Source organism: Bidens hawaiensis, unplaced genomic scaffold, assembly GCF_021521415.1.
Source record: "Bidens hawaiensis isolate Kalapana, Puna unplaced genomic scaffold, B.hawaiensis_p1.1 tig00028452_1, whole genome shotgun sequence".
Taxonomy (NCBI): domain Eukaryota; kingdom Viridiplantae; phylum Streptophyta; class Magnoliopsida; order Asterales; family Asteraceae; genus Bidens; species Bidens hawaiensis.
The window spans coordinates 114,828-136,506 of NW_027494636.1; the positions used below are offsets into that span (position 1 = coordinate 114,828).

Consider the following 21,679-nt stretch of genomic DNA (forward strand, 5'->3'; position numbering starts at 1 on the left):
CTAAACGTCTTCTTTTGGAATCTTTTATGGTTCAAAAGAACTTCAAACTAGGTCCACCACACACATCCAAGTTCAATCAGATTGCAGCTGTAGAAACATACTTGTCAAAATCGACAGAATCTAAGATAAACAAATATATGTAGATCGACCATATAAAGAAATTAAAAATCTGATAGATTATCATTACGTGCAATTTACCAGATCGATCAAATACTCAGACAATACCAGACTCTTTCATAAGTCAAACAGGGATAAACCGAATATCATATTATTATATTATTTTTATTGAGAACCTCCGATATATACGGATCCAAAAAAGTAATATATTCAATTATAAAAAAAACAACTAAAAGATGTTTGACGCTAAGGGTGAATTCAGTGAGGTTAATTTCAATTTCGTGGGTTTATATAGATTGAAAATTTTCAGCCTAATATATAATTAAACAAAATTTCATTTTCAAATGTTTGATCAAATTTGGTGTATTTGGTCCATATAAATTTACATAAAATCTCACTTCATCAAAACTATTCCATTCCAACAACTTATTATTTATTTTTTCATTTCATTTGTCTTTTAAAGTACTCTATAAACAACACTACCTAACAACAACCATCACAACTGACCATATTTTGATCATTCATTTATGTTCATGAACGTTCGTTTAATCATTGTGTAAGAATAAAAAAAATGTGTTTTGTTCAGCAATAGAATGAAATCAACCACACACGATGAAATCTCATTCCATCAAAACTATTTCATTCCACCCACTTTATTTTCATTTCATTTCTCTTTAAAGTATTCTCAACCACCATCACAACCTGACCACTACCGCCACCATCTGACTACCGGTACCGCCGCCACCACCGTCGCCACCACCTCTGCCGCCACTAGTGGCGGATCTAGGATTTTTCCAGTGGGTTAACTGTTTTTAGATGCTCTAATTGTGTACGACCGAGCATAAAAACTTTCGGTAAGGTTCGGATCGGTTTAATGGTTCGAGACGATTCAATGGTTTGGTGATGTAAGTTTCATTACATAATAAAAACATGATAAATTAAGAAAAAAACAGACATCGTCATAAAAACGAAAGCATACATAAAATAGACACGATTGTCATTTTCATCTAAAAGAACTACTTATAGTTATTCTCTACGAGTTTTCATCTTTTGGAAACGTTGCATTACATCTTCGACCGAAGCCTATTGAAAAAACTCTTTTTCAATGTAACAAACGCAAGCATCATTCAAGTATCCATCCCCCATCCAACGCAGTTCCGTCACGTGCTTCATTGAAAAAAAACTTCTTTCAACACTCGTCGTTGCAACCGGTAAAACTAACGATAACCTTATTAAACAATAGAGCAACGGGAAATCACTTTGTTTTTATGTTTCCACCATCTTTTTAGCAACCTCACTTACCCGTTCAAGTTGTCAAACCGCGATCAATGTATTATAAAAGAAATGAAAAAGAATAAAAGTAAGAAAAAGGAATAGAAACTTAGCTTTTAAAATCACATGGTTAAAAGAAATTAAAAAAAAATAAAAGAAAGTAAAAAGAAAAGAAACTTAAAATGAAGAGTTGATTTGATTAAATAATTGAACTTCTGTTTTTCTGATGAGGTTTTTGGTAAAGGCTTATTAAGGAAAATAAAAAATTTTCCAAGCTGACCTGGCAGCTTAACCCCAGCAAGGGGCTCTGCCCCTTGGATCCTGCTAGGGGCTGCCGCCCCTAGACCCCGCTGTCAGGCGCTACCCCGGACCCTATTAGCTAAGGGTTTCAATGACCTAGAGATATGATATAATTAGGAGTAGTTAAGTGATGCTTGTTAATTGCTATACTGTTAGCCGTGCACAGCTCAAGAAGGGCATTATTGTAAATTCGGGAATCATTTACATGTGAGTTTCTAGCCCATTTCCTTGTTATGTTTTCGGGACTGTGTGCATACTCGATGTGATTAGTTAATACACTTACCTTAAGTGGTAAGTGTATGATATATGAAAATGCTATGAATGATGTATGTATAGTATATGCTGTGTTATGTATGAATGATATATGAATGTGGCATGAATGATATATGAATGACTTAGGAAATGTTAAGAGTACGTGAACATGAAAGTAATAATGAATGTATGAAGCTATGGTTGCACGGAAAGGAGGGTACCGGACCCTAATAATATCCGAGGATGGAGGGTACGGACCCTAATAATATCCGAGGTATGTATGGCGAAATGCTATCTATAATGTAAGAATAGTTATGAATGAACTGCGTATGTTAAAGAATGAAAGTATGTATATATGGAAGAATGATAAACATGTTAAGTATGTAATAGGTACCTTCGGGCACGTATATGTGAAGTATGTTATCTGCAGCGTAGCTGACTTTTAATATGCACGCAGGTAAATTATTTAAATGAGTTGGCTTGAGGGAGACACATGGCATGAACTGAAGAGGCTGACATCTGAAGAAGAAATGTCATTATGTTTTAAACTATGTTTTATGTTATATTTTAAGACAAGATTTGAATGTTTTGTATTAAATGGTTTACTTTATTATTCCATGAAAAGTGTTTAATTAACTATGATATTTAGAACTGTGTTTATGAGTAAATCCAACGCTAAATTAGGAAACCGGGACCGGGCTTACATCGGAGCTTAGCGGAGTTAATTTGGAGTGTTTAAGGATGAAGAAATCAATTTTGAAAGAAGAGGAGTAAATGAGGGCTTAATCGGATGATTAAAAGTCAAGAAAACGGAAAATGGGTGTGATGGACCTTGTAGCCACCATAGGCTACAAGTGCTAGACCGTAGCCTACGGTCTGGGTATTTTTGATGGTGCCCCCGTAAGGCAGAACATGAAGGCCGTAGCTGACGGCTCTGCTGTAAGCTACGGTGACCAGGCCGTAGGCTATGGCCTGGTCTGACAGGATTTTTGTTTTTGGCTTGTTTTCTTGCATATATAAAGAGAAAAACCTTAAGATCGATATTCATTCGTTATCTATCACAAAGGGGTGATTTTGGGGATATATTCCACCACCATAACACCTCCTAATCATCATAATAGTTCATGCAATCAACCTTCCACACCATAATCAAGAGATTCAAGATCTAGATGCAAACCTGAAGATCACGTAACCATCTCTGAGCATAGGTTTGCGTAACCATCTCTAAACAGTTTTTTTCAATATTGAATGCTTAATCTTTTATCAGTTAATCGATTTGAGGTCATCAACAATTAGGATTGAGTTCTTATAGTCATTGAACCGTTCATCATTAACCATATAATTGATTTCATGCGTCAAAAACTTATAACTGATAATCAATTAGATCATTATTAAGTTGTGTCAATCAATTGATTGAGTTCTGACTTATATCCAAATATGTTTCATTAATTGTCCGACTTGTTTCAAAACCTGAAACATGGAGATTTGTTATTTTTCCATTATTGTTTTACAAATCACTTTTAAACCGCTTGACATCGTTTGTCCTTCCTAGCATAATTAATTAAAAAGTATTAAACTGAACAAGCACTTTCCACTGATTCCTTGTGGATTCGGCACCTTACTTGACTTGCTAGTTAAGTAATTTTATAAATATTTTTTATTTACCTTTCGACATCATTCAACCGTAAGAAACGTAGCCAGTACTGACCGAATTCATGTTGACTCGGTGCTGCAACAGCCGGGTTTTACCGACCAAATATGTTGTGCACGCACACGGGAGAATCAGTGTCGTTACCATTACGAACTTTTTAATATGTTAAGTTTTACATAAGTTATAGGAGTGTCGCTATTGGTCTGTGCGTTGACGAAATAATTTTCTTTAAGTTAAGTTTGGTATTTTAACGAACTTAATGTAGGTCCCAACACTGGATCCGACAACGAACGGATTTTTTTGTTGATAAGTGATAGAGACGGGTGCGGTATAAACAAACGATTGAATTATATAATATAAATCAAATATTTAACGACTCCATAACCGATAATAATAAAAGATTCATAACATTAATCCAAACAATTCCACCCAAGGTGAGCTCCCCTTGCGTGGTTATTTACAACTAGAAAACACTCAATAATAAAGGCAATAAATGTAACATCCTCAAAATTTTGATCCAAATATGACAAGTTAATAGAATAAAAGGGATTGAAAATGAAAAATTTTGATTTATTAACCGCATAGCCAAGGAGACATCGCGATACGTGACCGTCACAGAAACCCAAAAAGGGCGGTGTCGCGATACGCTACGGCCCAAGACATTAAGCCATCGCGATACGCGATAACAAGGATAATGGGAAGATGACACATGTCCACCACGTGGCAACACGTGGCAGAGGTGTCTAAGAAGATGACACGTGTCCACCACGTGGCAACACGTGGCAGATGTGTCAGCCCACGTGACGACACGTAGCGCTCTCTGAGTAACATGTGTCATCGCGATACGCGATGACCAAAAAGAAAGGTTCCATCGCATATCGCGATGGGACCGATTTTCATCTATAAATATGTGGTTTTTGGCTCATTTCTCTTCACACCAAAAATCAAAACCCCACACTCTCTCTACCTCGGTTTCCGTGCCATAGATCCGACAATCCTCACCTCGTAATCCGTACCATATACCGACGACACCTCGAAGTTTGTGCCGACAATCCCGACGGCCAGCGCACCTTGTTTTGTGTGCCGACATTGTAACACGTGACAACCACATAAACCGTGCCGACACGAGACGACCCGACGTACCGCCTCGAAGTGCGTACCAATGAGTTTTGAATACCGGTGTGTCTTGATTTACGTTCTTAGGAGTTGTTGATCAAGATTCTCAATATACGTACAAGTGTCGAAGTGCTGCCCGAGAGTTTAGAAAATAATAAGCCCAACAAGGTAGGCATAATTGTGACATCGTCAATTTCTGGTTAAACCCGTTAACTCAACTCCGTCAATTCAAACTTAAAGATCATTGAATCTATAACGCACACCTCAGTACATTTAAACTAGGGTTTAAATAATGCTTGAACAATTACTACATGTGTAGTCTTTCGGAAATTGCACCGAAACGCAAACGAGTTGACACAAACGATTGGTGAATAAACGAAAAACGTCAAAACAATAATTATGTGATAATTATGTGTTAACATATGTGTTACTTGATTATATTATGTGTGATGCTAGACAAGAAACAAGAACTAGTTAAAATAAGCTAGAAAAGTACAAACTAGAAGTTGAGGGACTAAAGTGTAACATGTTATTATTATTAATAATAATAAACCCTAATCACTTCTCCCTCTCTCTTCCCAAAGCCGACGGCCAGCCCCCCCCCTCCCCTCTCCTTGCGATCGGCTCACACACACACACATATTACTTGATTTTTGATCTTGTCTTTCTCAATTGAAGCATCCTACACCCGTTTCTAGCCATCTTCTACCTTCCTCTTGATTGCTTTGGTGTTTTTGAAGGTATAATTATAAACCCTAGGTCCGAAAATCATATGTATAGTGTTCATATGTTTTGTTTGATTTGATGATGTATTGATTGTGATTTGATAACTAGAATTGGTGTTATTACGTGTTAATCGTTGGTGTCTTTGATTTTGAGTTCAAATAAAACCCTAATCATGTATGTAGTGTGTAATTGATGTGCATGGATAGTGGTTATGGTGTCTGGAATGTCATATGAACGGATTATGGTCCATAGATAGTTAATATGTTGAGTTTGGATGCAAACAGTTTCTGGACAGATTGTGTTATTGATGTTCAATTGACTGTAACGGGGTGTGAATGTGAAAATTGGTCGAGATAATTGATACTACAGTGAACTAGGTTGAGTCTAGTTTCTAAAGAATATAAATTTGCAATTTTTGAACATGAAAAAGTTAACTTTTATGATTTTACAAAAACGTTGTGCAAATCTGAATTGTGAGACCTGCTGATAGGCTGATTTGTAAATATTATATCTCATGAACTACAAGACTAAATGGGTTGGTTCCACTTCTGGAAGTCAACTTGTTGAGTTAAGAACCTAACCCAATTGGTGTTGCATTTGTTGGATTTTTCATTTAACGGGAATTACAAATAATATTCTGTTGCGCATGAATTTGACTGTTGTGAGTTTGCTGTAATGTTTTGATCATTGTGAGAAGTTTATGTGGAATAAAAATACAATAAAATATTTTCTGGAAACCTAACACATGTGTGCTCTTGTGATGATTTTTGATGAATTAATTATGAGTTATGATCTGTGAATTAGAGTAATCTTTACTAGTAGTAATCTGTCTCGGTAAAGTTAGCTGCTGAACTTTGTGAAAATACATGAAAAGTGCTAGTTGCTAGTTAATTGTTATGTTTTGACCAAATTGCTCTTGCGGGGAATAATTGCTAGATACGTACGCTATTAACACTTGACACGTAAGTAGTTACTCACACGTGTAACGTATCACAAATATGCTTGTTAATTCACACACGACTCACAAACGAACACGAAACGTATTTTTGTGCTTAGGAGTTATGTGCCGGGTCTAGAGACTCGATAATAGTTCCGATACTTAGAAAAATCTCATTTTTGTGTCTTAGAACGCGAGTGAGGATTTTTCTGTGACGCACATCTCTCGGACTTTGGTTTTTAGTAATCTTCGCAAACAGTGAGTTTCACTTTCCCCTTTTAAACTTTTTAAACGCTTTTCACTTGGGGGAGATAACATACTCCTAAACGCTTTTAGATTTTGTTATTAGATTATATATCACTTGTAAAGGCTAAGTGGCAAACGAAACAACTGAAGTCCTACATATCGAACCGTTTAATATTGGATAATAGCGAGTCACTGTTGAGTAGTACTACTGGGTTTGACCACCCAACGCTAAACTCGACTAGAGGTCGAGTGGGTGTAATTTTAGCTAACACATTACCATGGTCTGGATGACCTGGTGGCAAGGCACTTGATAAACAGTCAGTTTCGGTGTCGAACACTTAGTAATACTTGTTGTATAGGCTAGCTACCTATCGATATATAATTGATTTAACACTATCTGGTAAACGCTAAACGCTGAACGCACAACGCTGAACGCAAAACGCTAAACGCTTTATTTTATATAAACTTGTGAACTCACCAACCTCGTGTTGACACTTTTAGTATGTTATTCTCAGGTAGCCGAGGCGGGCGCGCGGTATAGGATCATGCATTGCTTGAAAACGCTTTTGTTTATGCAAACTATTTTAAACTGTTATCATTGGGTTTAAGTCGTCCTGCGTGACGCAACATTTGTTTTATGGTTTTTACGCTTCCGCATTAATTACTCGTAAACGTTTTGTGGTTTGAAAACTTTGTTTTATGGTTTGATTATAACTAATGAATCTGATCCTGTTAGTTCACACCTAAAACTCCGTTAGTGGATTTTGAGGGTGTGACAATAATGCCCGAATAAAATGTTAATAAAATAATAAAGACTTAGGCCCTAGTCAGGGGTATAGCCTAAACCTTGATCAAAATAAAAGGGTACAATTGAATAAGATTTCTTTATAATTAAGAAATACAATATAATATAAACAAATGTTATAGCAAAAATATAGTTTCTTCATAATTAAGAAACCTAAGCTTTTACTTACAATTGGTATAGTTGAACTATTGAGAAAAGTAAAAGTTTACATACAAAGGTTATAGTCAAAATAATGTTTCTTTATGATTAAGAAACATAAGACTTAACATACAAAGGTTATTGATAAATGACGTTTCTTCTTGAAGAAGAAACATATCATAAACATTTCATCTTGAAGAAGAAACAAAGTACATGATTGGCAAATAAAGAGAAAGGAATTCATGTCCAAAATGTTTTATTCAAATAAAAGATCAATCAAAGTTTAAAGCTATCAAAATCGGACTAAAGGTTTGTAGCCAGATTAAAAGACGATCCGGATATTTATATAAACCTATTTTATTATAGGTCAATCATTCATTCATTCACAAAGGTTTTCAAACGAGATCACCACATCATTCAGAACAGACAGTCACAGGTGAATATGCTAAACCTTTTTCAGTCTAGATAAACGGGTTGTTTATCTTAAACAAAGACAGTCAAATAAAGATTTAAGGGATTACATGATCCCTGTTATTTACAAGATAGAAAATAAAAGCAACTCAGAACGAGTACACATGTGTCTTGATCCAAACACAATTAATCTAGTCTATCAGTCAAGGCTACGTGGCCGCAGACTAGAGATCATAATAAAAGTTCTCCAATGGGCATCAGTAGCCAATGGGCGTCAGTTATCGGAGAACCGTAATTGTAAGTGTATGACAAGTGGTACAAATCCCATAAATAAAGATGTTTCTGCTGAGGGTGTTCCAGAAATTTATCTTGTTAGTCAAAGAAAGATTTATAAAATGTTTTTAGAGTCAACGATTCACCAGCATATCGTTGACGTATTTTTTCCCCAACATTTTAGGAAATAAAGATAGTACAGGTAGCAAGGAATTACAGCTATCCAAGAAGATAGACGCTCGCAAGATAGAGATGGCTCAGTTTTATATTATTAAAAATAATGTAAACAATATGATTTGTAAAATCAAACGAGGTTTATAAATTAAACACTCAGGTATTTATTATCCGAGAAGATTTTTAAACAAATTAAATATTTATAAGTATACAAATGTTTCAAAAAGATATATTAATATTTTAATAAAATTTAAAGACTTCTGCTAAACTCTTATATATTTACAAAACTGGTACCAACTATTGGTCACACTCCTAGGCCCTATATGAGGGTGTGACAGGTTGGTATCAGAGTCATCGATCTTATCGAATTAGGTATTTAATCATACCTAGGCTTCGATCAGAAATAATTTTATAATAATCATTAGTATCCAAGTAAGGATATCAAATAAATAATTGAATGATTAAAAATTAAATGCGAATAAGATATAAACAAATACGGATAAGATAGGAAAACGCACTCCTATCCTTAATATAACCTCGTACAGATGTTCGATCGTCAATCTAGCGAAGAATCCGTTCAGCTTCGATCTGGTAAAGGGAAAGGCTATATGGGAACATCTTTTCTCCCAATTATTATATCTAGTGATGAGAGCTCATATCAAATAGCAATGGGGAAGATTCAGATTCGTTTGATTCTAACATCCCACTAGCTCAGATTATTCCAAATCAGAGTACGTATGGAGACGTATCAAGTAGATCCAAGAAACCAATTGTGTCAAAAGGAAAGGAAGTAATGACTTATCCAGAAGAAAATCCTAAGGGACAGGAATATTATTCAACAATGCAAGATCTTTACTTTACCCACACAATCTTTACTTTACCCACACCGAAGGTGAACGTCAAAACATAAAAATGTATGACATTGAAGATTATTCAACTCATTATGAAATCAACGCCACTAAAATAGCTGAAGCAATGCTCAAGGAAGAAATGGATGCTGAAGAAGGACGAAAAGAAAAGAAGAAAGGAGAAAATGTTAAGAAGGACGACAAGATCAAGAAGCTTAATATTCGATGGAAGAAATAAGAATCATAGTAGTTGTAAACAATGCAATTGTCATAAAAGTCGTGCAACCTTGTAATAACATAAATAAGAGATATATTTAAATTTCCTCGAAATTAGTAATGTATCTTTTAAAGAATTATGTTAAGAAAAGATTGCACAAACTCTAAAGATAATTCTACTAGTACATCTAGAAGTAAGAGAGTAATAGCTAGAAAATAAAGAAAATGTCCAGGTGAACAAAGTCTGAAAAGATGACTAAACTCAAGTCGACGCTACATGAAATAACTAGCAAGGATTAAATGAAACATGACCTAGAAATAAGAATTTTAGAAAATTCTTGGGGTCTATTTGTACACAAGGTATTTACTAACTATTTCAAGAATATACAAACTAGAAAATATCGATGCCTCTAAGAACCCATCGACTATTGTCATTAATATACTTGGAAAATAATATAAAATAATTATCGTTTCATATGATTATCTCAAATATCAAAATTCTCAAAACAAAGAATAAACAATTAGATTGTGTCATTACGAGACAAATAATCTCAAGAAAGATTAGAAAGAAATATACTCGAAATATGACAGACTTGATTCAACATTCTATAAATAAATCAATAAGAATGTCATAGTCTTGTAACAAACATTTTATCGTTACTATATAAATAAGAATTCCATTCATACTAAAATTTATTCTGTTTTACAGAATGTCGAACCCAAACAATCAAGAGAATAATGATGAAGCTTTAACTCATTGAAGCAACAAGGATATAACAAAACCTGCATTGGAGATTCCTGAGCAGTATCTGGTCAAAATCCAAGACATGATTCAAAATGCAATGACTCCCTTCATCGATGCAATGAAAGAAGGGTCACACAAACATAAAATAGTGCATTCAAATAAATCTTCTAAAAGTCGTCCATATCAAAATCCTTCTCATCGTGAAGAAAGTGTTCATAGCTCCAACGCTGAGAGCAAATTCAATCGTAAATTCAAGAAACAACTAGTAATTCAAGGCAGTAGTTTTAAGAACTTCAAGGAATTTGGACCAAAAGAATTCTATGGCAATAAAGGCGCCATATCAGCTAAACGATGGCTTAAAGAAATCGAGTCCATTGTTATCATTAGCAAATGTATTGAGATTCAAAAGATTCAATACTCCTCTCAATACTTTAAAGGTGAAGCCTTATAATGGTGGAATACCCTGATCATGTCAAAGGGTAGAGAAACTATGTACCAATTGAAGTGGGAAGAATTCAAAGAATTAGTGTTACGAAAGTTCTCTCCCATGCATGAAATCGATCTTATTCAAACTAAGTTTCTGAACCTCAAGGTGGAAAGCACTAATCTCAAAGAATACAATACTAAGGTTCATGAGTATTGTAGATCGGTACCACATTTGGTAATACCCGAATCCAACAAAGTAACCCGCTACATTTGGGGTTTACCTCGGGAAATTAGAGATATGGTAAGATCTCATTTGCCTCAAACTGCTGATTCAGCCATGAAATTAGCCGGTTATTTTATGAATGGTCTTATCAGAAATCTAGAAGAGGATAAGAATGACAAAGGAAAGAAAGAAGAAACCGTGGATAAGAAAACATCAAAGAAAATGAGGAATGGTCTTTTAAAATTACAAGACCAATTTGTCAAAGTTGTGGTAGAAGACATCACGGGAAATGTTTAAGACCAACAAACTTCCCCAAAAATATTCCATTAATTACATGCAACTTTTGCAAGAAACTCGGTCATTCGGAAGACGATTGCAGAAGGAAAACAGTTGTATGTTTTAGCTGTGCAGAAAACGGACACTTTAGCTCAGAATGTTCAAATAAGACAAACAACGCAAATGAAAGCAGTGCTAAGAAAGGAAAACTAAAATGAATATATTGAACACACAATAAGCATTCGAAAATCAAGAATAGAAGTAGACAAGAGTATGCCAACGAAAGTCAAGATCTAAAGGCACTAGAAATAACTAATAGTTTAGTTAGCTTTTGTAAAGTGTTTGTAATCTCATTTTAAACAAGAAATTTTGTAATCATATAAGGGTATTTAAATCCCTAATGTATATAAAGAAAAATATTAGCATACAGTTCGTGTCTTTACAAATTAAAGTTTGGTTTGATTATTTGTTTTGTTGAAGTTTCTGGTCTGAGTTTCTTCTTCTGAAAACCCCAGTAATTCTTTCATCTCTGAGTACAGTTTGGTTCAGAAAATGAACAAGGATATTCAGAGCCTTGTTTCGGACAACGGGAGTGCGGTAATGAAGGTCAGTATTGTCGTCCTATGCCTATGTTTTGGTTTTAATTCTTGTGTTGGTAAGAAACGTCACCTTAATATGATGGTAGGCATTGGCACGGTAGAACCTTAGAAGCTTACATCAGAGATCATGCCCAGTCGATGAGAGGCGTCCTAACTATGGAATTCCCAATGGAGCATGGTATTGTCAAAAATTGGGACGATATGGAAAAGATATGGCATCACACTTTTTATAATGAGCTTCGCGTGGCTCCTGAAGATCACCCTATACTTATTACGGAGGCCGCATTAAATCCTAAGGAAAACCGAGAGAAGATGGCTGAAATCCTTTTTCAGCGCTTCGATGTCCTAGCCGTGCATGTTGCCATTACCCCCGTACTTTCTCTGTATACACATGATAGTACCACTGGTGTTAGCTTCTTCAATACTTTTGGTATAATCTATGCATTGCTCACATTTTGTTATTATAATAATAATTTTAATGTAATTGGGGTTCTAGTTCGTTGACATGGGGTGATGGTTAAGGCTTTTGATACTTGAGGTATCAACGGGTTTTCCTATAGTGTTGGTAGTGTTCTTTTATTGACAACTAAGTGTGTCACGTACACAGCAGACTAAAGGATGGTTAACTCCGTTAGTTGCAGACCGTTGGTAAAAAAATACATCTTTAGTTGGGACTGCCACAAGTCAAACGTGAAGCTGAGTTTGTTATTTAACATAGGCATAGTTGAGATTATTTAAAATCAATTTTCCTTATTATTATAACTACTATGACAGGTGTGGTGTTGGAGTCTGGAGAAGGTGTTTCACAGGTTGTCCCAATAACTGAAGGTTACTCCAATCCCCAATCCATCCTCCGTGTTGATCTTGCTGGAGCACACATTACAAATTCCCTAACTAAGGTTGTGAACGAAAGATGTTACCACTTCGTCACCCATGTTGACAGAGAAAATGTACGATATATGAAAGAAATGCTTGCACACGTGGGCTCTTGACTATGATCAAGAGCTTGAATCTGCTTAAAGGAGTTCCTCTGAGTATGCCTTGCCTGATGGAAATGTTATCACACTTGGAGCAGAGAGATTTGGTTGTGCAGAGGTTCTCTTCCGGCCAGACCTGATTGGAGCGGAAGCTGCTGGTATTCATGAGACTACCTACAATTCCATCATGAAATGTCATGTTAATTTATAGAAGCATCTTTACAGCAACATTGTGATCAGCGGCAGTTCAACCTTTTTCCCTAGTTTTACTGCCCGATTGGACAAGGAAATCTCGGCTCTTTCGCCTACTAGCATGCATGCCAAGGTGCATGCGGAAAATTTTAGAAAAGTATGGATCCTGGACTGGAGGATCAATCCTTACATCTTTGAGCAGCTTCCAAGAGGTAATTAAATCTGTTACTTTGGCTGAATGGGTGGAAACAAGACAGTCTTCCTAGGATCTTTCTTTTAACATCACCTAATCTGTTCCTATTAACTAGTTTTAAATCATTACTCCACCAAGATATCCGAGGACGAGGATAACCTTCAAAAAGAATTTCTTACGAAAATTATACTTCAAGATATTGAAATCTTGGAGTAATTCAATAAAGGTGTACATGTTTGAGATAATAATCATTTAAATCAACTCATTTGTTGGTAATGAGCACAGGACAATCACCTAAGATGTATTTCATGACTAATTTGTTTCGTTTTCTTTTACATGATTGACATGAATCAGCTTTTGAAATCAAAAGCTCAGTATGAGGAATCTGATGCAGCTATAGTTCACAGGAGATGCTTCTAAAATCAAAAGCTCAGTATGAGGAATCTGATGCAGCTATAGTTCACAGGAGATGCTTCTAAAAGTGTAATTTATTTCATGTGACAGTGGCCGAGGTACAGACAACCCACCGGGTTTGGCCGAAACCAATCTTTTTTCGGTTTTATATATAGCATATAGCGTCGTATTAATGAGCGAACTCATTCTTTTTCGACGAGCGAACCCATTATAACTAAAAAGAACTATTCGAACTCATTGATTTAAGGGCGAACCTTTCTATTGCTTAGAAGTGTAAATATTAATTCATTAGATCAGTGAACAAAAAGAAAAATAAAGAGAAGATATTGAATCTTTCTGCAACTGAAAGTTTAAAAATATGGTGGTAGCATTGGTAGAGAAGAAGACAACTTTTTCTTATTTATTTAATAATTGTAGGTAGCTGACACATTTACATATTGGATACCATGGTGATGGAGGCCCAAGTATTGAAGAGTGTGTCATGTTATATTTGGAGGTCCATGATTGTGCTTTCAAATATGGCCCACGAAAACGGGCATAACTTGGCCTACGAAGCTACGTTCTAGGCCCATGACCAGTCAAATCGAAGCTTGAGATGAGGAGCACGTTGTGGCAAATTCCTACGGCGGCTTGTCCCCTATCTGAAGCCCAAAAATTGCTGCTACATAAAGTTATGGGTCTTTTTACGTTTGTTCGTCAGTTTTTATGTTTTTATTTTTGGTTTGTGTTTGGCCCGTGGCCTTTTTCGGGTCCATTTCGTATTAGGTCTATTTATATGAATTTCATGTAATGTGAATGAACAGACTTGAATATTATCAATAAAGTATTTTCTCTTCATTTTCCTTGACCTCTGGGTGTGAATTGGGGGTTTTGGGAAGTTCACCATGGGTATTCTTGGAATCAACGTGATTTAATCTTCGTTATCGTTTTACCGTTGCATCAGTAGAGTTTCAAGTGTGGTGAGTCAGGTTATAGACAAGTTGACTGTAAACAAACGGGTAAGAGGCATTTGTTTGTTGAATCTGAGGATTAGCAATATGAAAATGCTCAAGAGTATGATGAAGAAACTGAGTATGAGGAAGAGATTGTAACCGGTGATGTGGGGTAAACTTGCTGGTTAGGCGTTTTTGCTATACACCGAAGGCTGATGGGACGGATGGCTTAAGCATAACATCTTCCACTCCACATGTACCATTCTGGGAAAGGTTTGCACGTTTGTTATGAAGTTGTGATAATCTGATTTCTGAAGAGGCAGTCCAAAAGTTGGCCTTGAAGACGGAGAGTCTCCAATGGCTTAAAAAGGGGGATAGGTAACGGTCTCTAAGAAGGCCGTTGTTTCTTTTTCTATTGGGGCCATATATAAAGATGATGTTGTGTGTGATGTGGTTCCTATGAATGAGTGTCACTTGTTGTTGGGTAGACCTTGGGAGTATGATTGAAGTATTAAACATAACGGGCGGTCCAATTCTTGTAGCTTCCTGTTGGGCATTTGGGTAACCTATTGACCATTAGTCAGTTTGAAGATGAGTTAGTGGGGACGGACAATGTTTTTGTTTTGATAGGGAAACCGGTGCCCGAGAATGTTGAGATTACTGAAGCTATGATTTCTTTACTTGAGGAATTTTCTGGTGTTTTCCCTGATGAATTTCCGGATGGGCTGCCACCTTTGTGTGACATCCAACATCATATTAATTTGGAGCCTGGTTCACAATTGCTCAATAAGCCACATTACAGGATAAGCCCGAGAGAGCATGAAGAGTTGCGTAGACAGGTTGAGGATTTGATTTCTAAGGGCATGTTCGTGAAAGTATGATCCCTTGTGTAGATTCAAAACTTTGAAACTCGAAGAACCCGACCCGAAAAACCCAAAACCCAAAAAACGAACCCGAAGAACACCCCTACTTGTGTTTTTCTACTTTGTTAACTCCAAAGAAGGATGGCACTTGGCGGATGTGTGTTGATAGTCGAGCCACCAACAATTACTGGAAGGTACAGGTTTCCTATTCCTCGAATTGATGATTTGCTTGACCAGATTAGTGGTGCTACTAGTTTCACAAAGTTGGATTTGAAGAGTGGTTATTACCAGATTCGTCTCAGACCTTGGGATGAGTGGAAAACGGCCTTCAAAACTCGTTAAAGGTTGTACAAGTGATTGTTGATGCCTTTTGGTTTATCAAGCGCGCCCAGTACTTCTATGTGTGTGATGAATCAGTTGCAGGCCTTTTATTGGGAAGTTTGTGGTGGTATATTTTGACGATATTCTTATTTATAGTGCTTCTTTCAGTGAGCACTTCGTGCATATCAGGAAGGTTTTGGCCTTACTTCGCATAGACAATTTCTATACAGCAACAAAGAAATGTGTGTTCATGACCCCTAAAGTTTTGTTCTTGGGTATGTTAATACTGGTGATGGGATACAGGGGGATGAGTCTAAAGTAGCAGCGGGTCATAAATCAGACTTTCTTTTGCATGACGGGTTTTTGTTCAAGGGGAATCAGCTATGTATTCCTAACTCCAGTCTTCGTCTTCGGTTGAAAATTATTCAAGAGTTACACGGGGAGGGTCATGTTGGTCGTGATCGTACTTTACAGTTGGTACGGTCTCTTATTTCCGGCCTACTATGAGGAAAGAGGTAAATCGTTATGTTAAAAGGTGCCGAATTTGCCAAGTTTCAAAGGGCGCAGCTACTAATGCAGGTCTTTATATTAGCCTTGGACTAATATTAGTATGGATTTTGTGTTGGGTTACCATGGACTCAGAGGGGTAACATTCGATCTTTGTTGTTGTTCATCGGTTCTCTAAAATGGTGCACTTTATTCCTTGCAAGAAGACGATAGATGCAGTTAATGTGGCTCAGTTATTTTTTCGAGATTTCTATCATTTGCATGGTTTACTATATATCTTCAATTGTTTATGATCGGGACGCTCGTTTCTTGAGTCACTTTTGGTGCATCCTATGAAAAATGGTGAACACTCAGCTTAACTTCAGTAGTGCCTACCACCCTCAAACGGATGGGCAAACAGAGTTTGTTAATCGATCATTTTGTAATCTCTTACGATGTCTTGTGGGTGATCATGTGAAGTCTTGGGATCAAAAGTTATGTCAGGCGGAGTTTGCTCATAATCATGTTGTTAATCGTAGTACTGGCTTTAGCCCGTTTGAGGTGGTCTATTCTACTAAGCCCCGGGGTCCTCTCGATTTGATGTCACTTCCTGTCCCAGGTTCTGCTCCCAAGAAGGTACAAGAGTTTGTGATGGGGTTGCATGAAGTTCATGCAGCTGTGCAGGAAAACTTACCCCACGCTAATTCAAAGTACAAGCAAGCTGTAGACCAAGTTGATTTTGAAGTGGGTGACTTTGTTTGGGCCGTTTTGACTAATGATCGTTTTCCAGTTAGGGAATATAATAAATTGTTAGCCAAGAAAATCGGGCCAGTGGAGATTGTGCAGAAAATAAATTCTAACACTTTCCGTCTGAAGTTACCAAGCCATATTCGTTGTTCAGATGTTTTCAATGTCAAACACTTGCTACCGTTTCATGGGGATTCGTCTAATGATGAGCTCACTGCATATTCGAGGTCGAATTTTGTCTATCCAGGAGGGAATGATGAGGCCCAAGTATTGAAAAGTTTGCAAGAGGCCGATGATCGTGCTTCCAAAGGTGACCCACAAAAACGGGCATAACTTAGCCTACGAAGCTCCGTTTCAGGCCCTAGACCAGTCAAATCGAAGCTTGAGACGAGGAGTACATTGTGGCAAACGCCTACGGCGGTTTGTCCCCTGTCTGAAGCCCAAAAACACCTCATAAATAAGTTTATGGGCCATTTTATGTTTTTTCGTCAGTTTTTACGTTTTTATTTTAGGGTTTGTGTTTGGCCTATGGTCTTTTTTGGGTTCATTTCGTTTTTTAGGGTTTATGTAATGTGAATAGACATACTTAAATATTATCAATAAAGTATTTTCTCTTTATTTTCCTTGACCTTTGGGTGGGAATTGGGGGTTTTGGGAAGTTCATCACGGGTATTCTTTGAATCAACGAGATTCGGTCTTCGTTATCGTTTTACCGCTGCATCACATGGCCTGGTTTTTTTCTACATTCACACTTCCTTGTAATTTGTAATTTCTTATAATATTTTATGTATTCAGTTTTTTATTCACTTGTTGCACATTACTTGATTTTAGCATCAAATATGGAGGTTGTTTTTAACTACTTGTAATTGTCTTATTTATGGGATTTAGAACGATAATGCAGAGGTAACTCATTGAGCGGAAACATCCACTTCTTTTAAATACTCACGATGTACTATTGTTTAATGTTTAATTCCATTTCGATATGGAGATGTATATAGTTGAACACGATGAACACATAGTGATTTTTATTTTTTGGTGTTAATGCAAATAATAGGGGCGGCTCAACCATTGTGGCCCTTTTCCAAATATTTTTGGGTCCGTGCTTTCTATTATATATTATAAAAATAGTTATAAAATTCGTTATGTTGAACATAAATAAAACTAGAGTTGGTTAATTAAACGTGTATATGAAGATGGAACAAACTTAAGTCGTGGGCCTACAGTCAAAATATATTATTTGTTTGATTCCTTGCCTACATTCTCATTCCAATCTATCTATTATAATAAAGAAAAATAACTAGAAACACGTATAACTTGAACATTTGTTCTTAGCCAAAATTACCCGCTCAAACTATTTTCCTATTTTTAATGAAAACTTAATACGTTGTTGTAATCAAAATATATCAATCCATTATTTAATCGAATAACTAATTATCTAAATTAAAGAGATTAAAAATATGCGGGTATTTATGTCAGTATAATAATAGCATTTATATTTTTAATGAAATCATATCGAGCTTTTGTTATATTAATCAATATATAAACACTTTTTAGTGTAGGTTATGAATGTGGTAAAAGTTAATGAACGATATTTTTAGGCCTAAGAAGATAAAAACAAAAAGAAATTATGAATAAATAGTAATTTTATTCTCACGTATTCATTAAACCTCCATGGTTCCATTGAGTTCTCATCCATCTCTTTCAAATCTTTAATACAAAAGCGTGTTTTAGTCATGCTAATTTTATATATGATGTTATCTTTTTATGTCATTTATAATGTAGCATTTAATCATCTTTTGTTAGAATTTGTTATTCCATTACAATTACAACTTATAAAATCACTAGGTTCATCTCTTATGTGATTATGAAGAAACTGCATGAGGATGAGTTAGCTTACCATTATTACCCGGCCTCGTGCATGCCAAGTTAAGTCATGTGCGATTTCGGGTTATGAATGGAAAATACCATAAAACTTTTGAAGGAACATTTTTGGTATTATTCTTCCAACGGGATGCACCACAAGTTGGACACTGAGAAGCATCCTTATGTTATTTCCAAAATAAAACACAACCGTTTGCACATGCATGAATCTTTTCATATTGTAGACCTACCCCTTTTAGTTGGCCTCATATATTGAGCTAGCGATTGTATTATCTAATGGTAAAACATCTTTTAAGGAGCCCGACATGCATCAAAGCTAGAATCAGACCATCCATATTGACCCTTTAAATGTCGTAATCTCAGGCATCCACTAAGTGCATTATACTTTGAACCTACAGAAAGTGGCTTATCACATTCTTCAAGAACTAAATTCAATGAATTAGGTGCTTGGTACATATAAGCAAAGGCATCATGTAGCATTTCCTTTGTATAATCATAATCACTTTTATAATTATAATTAAAGTCCGGAGGCCTTGATTTATTTGAAGATTTTGTCGGTGGAAAGACGAAACCTTGTAAATTTTGTTGAAACAGTGGGCAAACAGAACATAACAGACAACAATAATAGAGTGATGACACAAATTGATAAATTTTACACAAATACATGGTATCACATTTGATATTGGATTATTGCTTCGCGCAAACTCAATTAGATGAAATCCATTATTTGATGCCCATTTGGTTCTACTTCGACACCATGACAGAAAACGAAATCAAAATTTATTCCTAAGTAGTTGATTATTATTTTGTTTAGTCAAGTAGTTGTATTATTATTATTATTATTATTATTATTATTATTATTATTATTATGTTTGTTGTTGGTAAAAGAATTGTTATTATTGTTACTATTTACAACTTTATAAATTTGCAAGTTTACTTTATAAGTTGCCAATACTGAAACAAATGTGTGGTACAGCCGAATGATATAAGCTTAGGGGTAAACAAGTCGAACCGAGCTCGGGTGCTACTCGTTTGGAATTACAAGAGCTCGAGCTCAAATATGCTCAATCTCGGCTCGTGAGTGTTTTTTCAAGCTCGGGCCCGGGTTATTTATTATTTAGTAATTAATTTATATAATATATGTCATTTATTATTTAGTAATTGATTTATATAATATACGTTTTGAATTAATTTTATATATTTTGAGAAAAACATAAACGAGCCTAATCTCGGCTCGAGCTTGTGTAGTACCGTAAACAAGAAAAAGCTCGGCTCGAGCTCAATAGTTAATACATGGCTCGTTAAGAGGCTCGGCGAGCTTCCCATTTAGCTCAAGCTCGATAAGTAAATAAGCTTTATTTGAAGCTCGGCATCGATTCGATTAAAATACTTAAAAAGTTTCGGTAGGTCAGTTCAAATTATTATTATTATTATTTTATTATTATTATTATTATTATTATTATTATTATTATATAACAGTTCAATAATGTTTCAGATTATTATTAATATATAACAGTTCAATTCGTTTGGACTTACTAGAGCTCGAGCTCAAATATGCTCGATCTCGGCTCGTTAGTTGTTTTTTCAAGCTCGGGCCCGGGTCCTTTATTATTTAGTGATTAATTTATATAATATGTGTCATTTATTATTTAGTAATTGATTTATATAATATACGTTTTCAATTAATTTTATATATTTTGAGAAAAACATAAACGAGCCTAATCTTGGCTCGAGCTTGTGTAGTACTGTAAACAAGCGAAAGCTCGGCTCGAGCTCAATAGTTAATACATGGCTCGTTAAGCCCTCGGCGAGCTTCCCATTTAGCTCGAGCTCGATAAGTAAATAAGCTTTATTTGAAGCTCGGCGTCAGCTCGTCTTGATTTTTTTATCGATTCGATTAAAAAACTTAAAACATTTTGGTAGGTCAGTTCAAATTATTATTATTATATAACAGTTCATTAATGTTTGAGATTATTATTAATATATAACTGTTCTATCGTTTCAGGTTTTTGTAAGAAATAACAGTTCATTTATGTTCACAATATATAACAGATTATTATATAATAGATCAAGTATTATTATTATTATATAACTATTCAATTACGTTCAGATTATATAACACTCCATTAAACCCTAGCCAATTAAAAGTAAGGTAAAATTGAAGGCATATACCTCAAAGAAGTTGAAATCCTTCAAAAAAGTCATTAAATACACTCAAAATTCTTGCTTCAATCCTTCAAAAATCTGGTCGTGGTGTCTGAATTTCGTGGTCGTTATGGCATTTGCATGTGGTGGTGTCGGAGTACCGTGGTGGTGATGGCGTACGTGGTGGTGTTGGCGTTCGTGGTGACGATGGCCGATAGTTTTGGGTTTAGAGAGAAGTAGGGGGTATGATATTTCGAGATATAGATGAAGTAGGGCAGTTTTAGGTCAAATATAATATTGGGGCATGATATATGACACATATATGGCGGGGATTGTATTTTTTTTTATTTTGAGTGAAAGATGACTCGCATATATAACCCATACTTTTTTTATGATTTATGACACTTGTGCAATGACACACAAAAATGGTGTCGTAAATATTCTAATTTTAAAAAATTATGACTTCCATTTAATAAACTGCCATTGCGCGTCATAAATCGACACGTGTCATTGGGTGCATGTCAAGGGATAACCTTTTTTGTAGTGAGTTGTGGCAATGACAGTGGTGGAGTTGATAGTGGTGGCATCGGGGTGGTTGCGGCGGTTGCGGTGATGGTGTTGGTGGTTGAAGCATCGGTGGTGGCAGCCAGGTGGTGGCGACGGTATGGCAGTGGCAGCGATGGTCCCGGTAGTCACATGGTAGCAACAGTGGTGATGGTGGTCGTTAGGTGGCGTTGTTTAGAGACACTGTGGAATGAAATAGTTTTGATAGAATGA

At 35.8% G+C, this 21,679-nt stretch overlaps 1 pseudogene; it reads left to right on the forward strand.

Annotated features, from left to right (window-relative positions):
* The first annotated feature begins 11,704 nt into the window (after nucleotides 1-11,704).
* Nucleotides 11,705-13,533, forward strand: LOC143576975 (actin-100-like; annotated as a pseudogene).
* The last annotated feature ends 8,146 nt before the right edge of the window (nucleotides 13,534-21,679 follow it).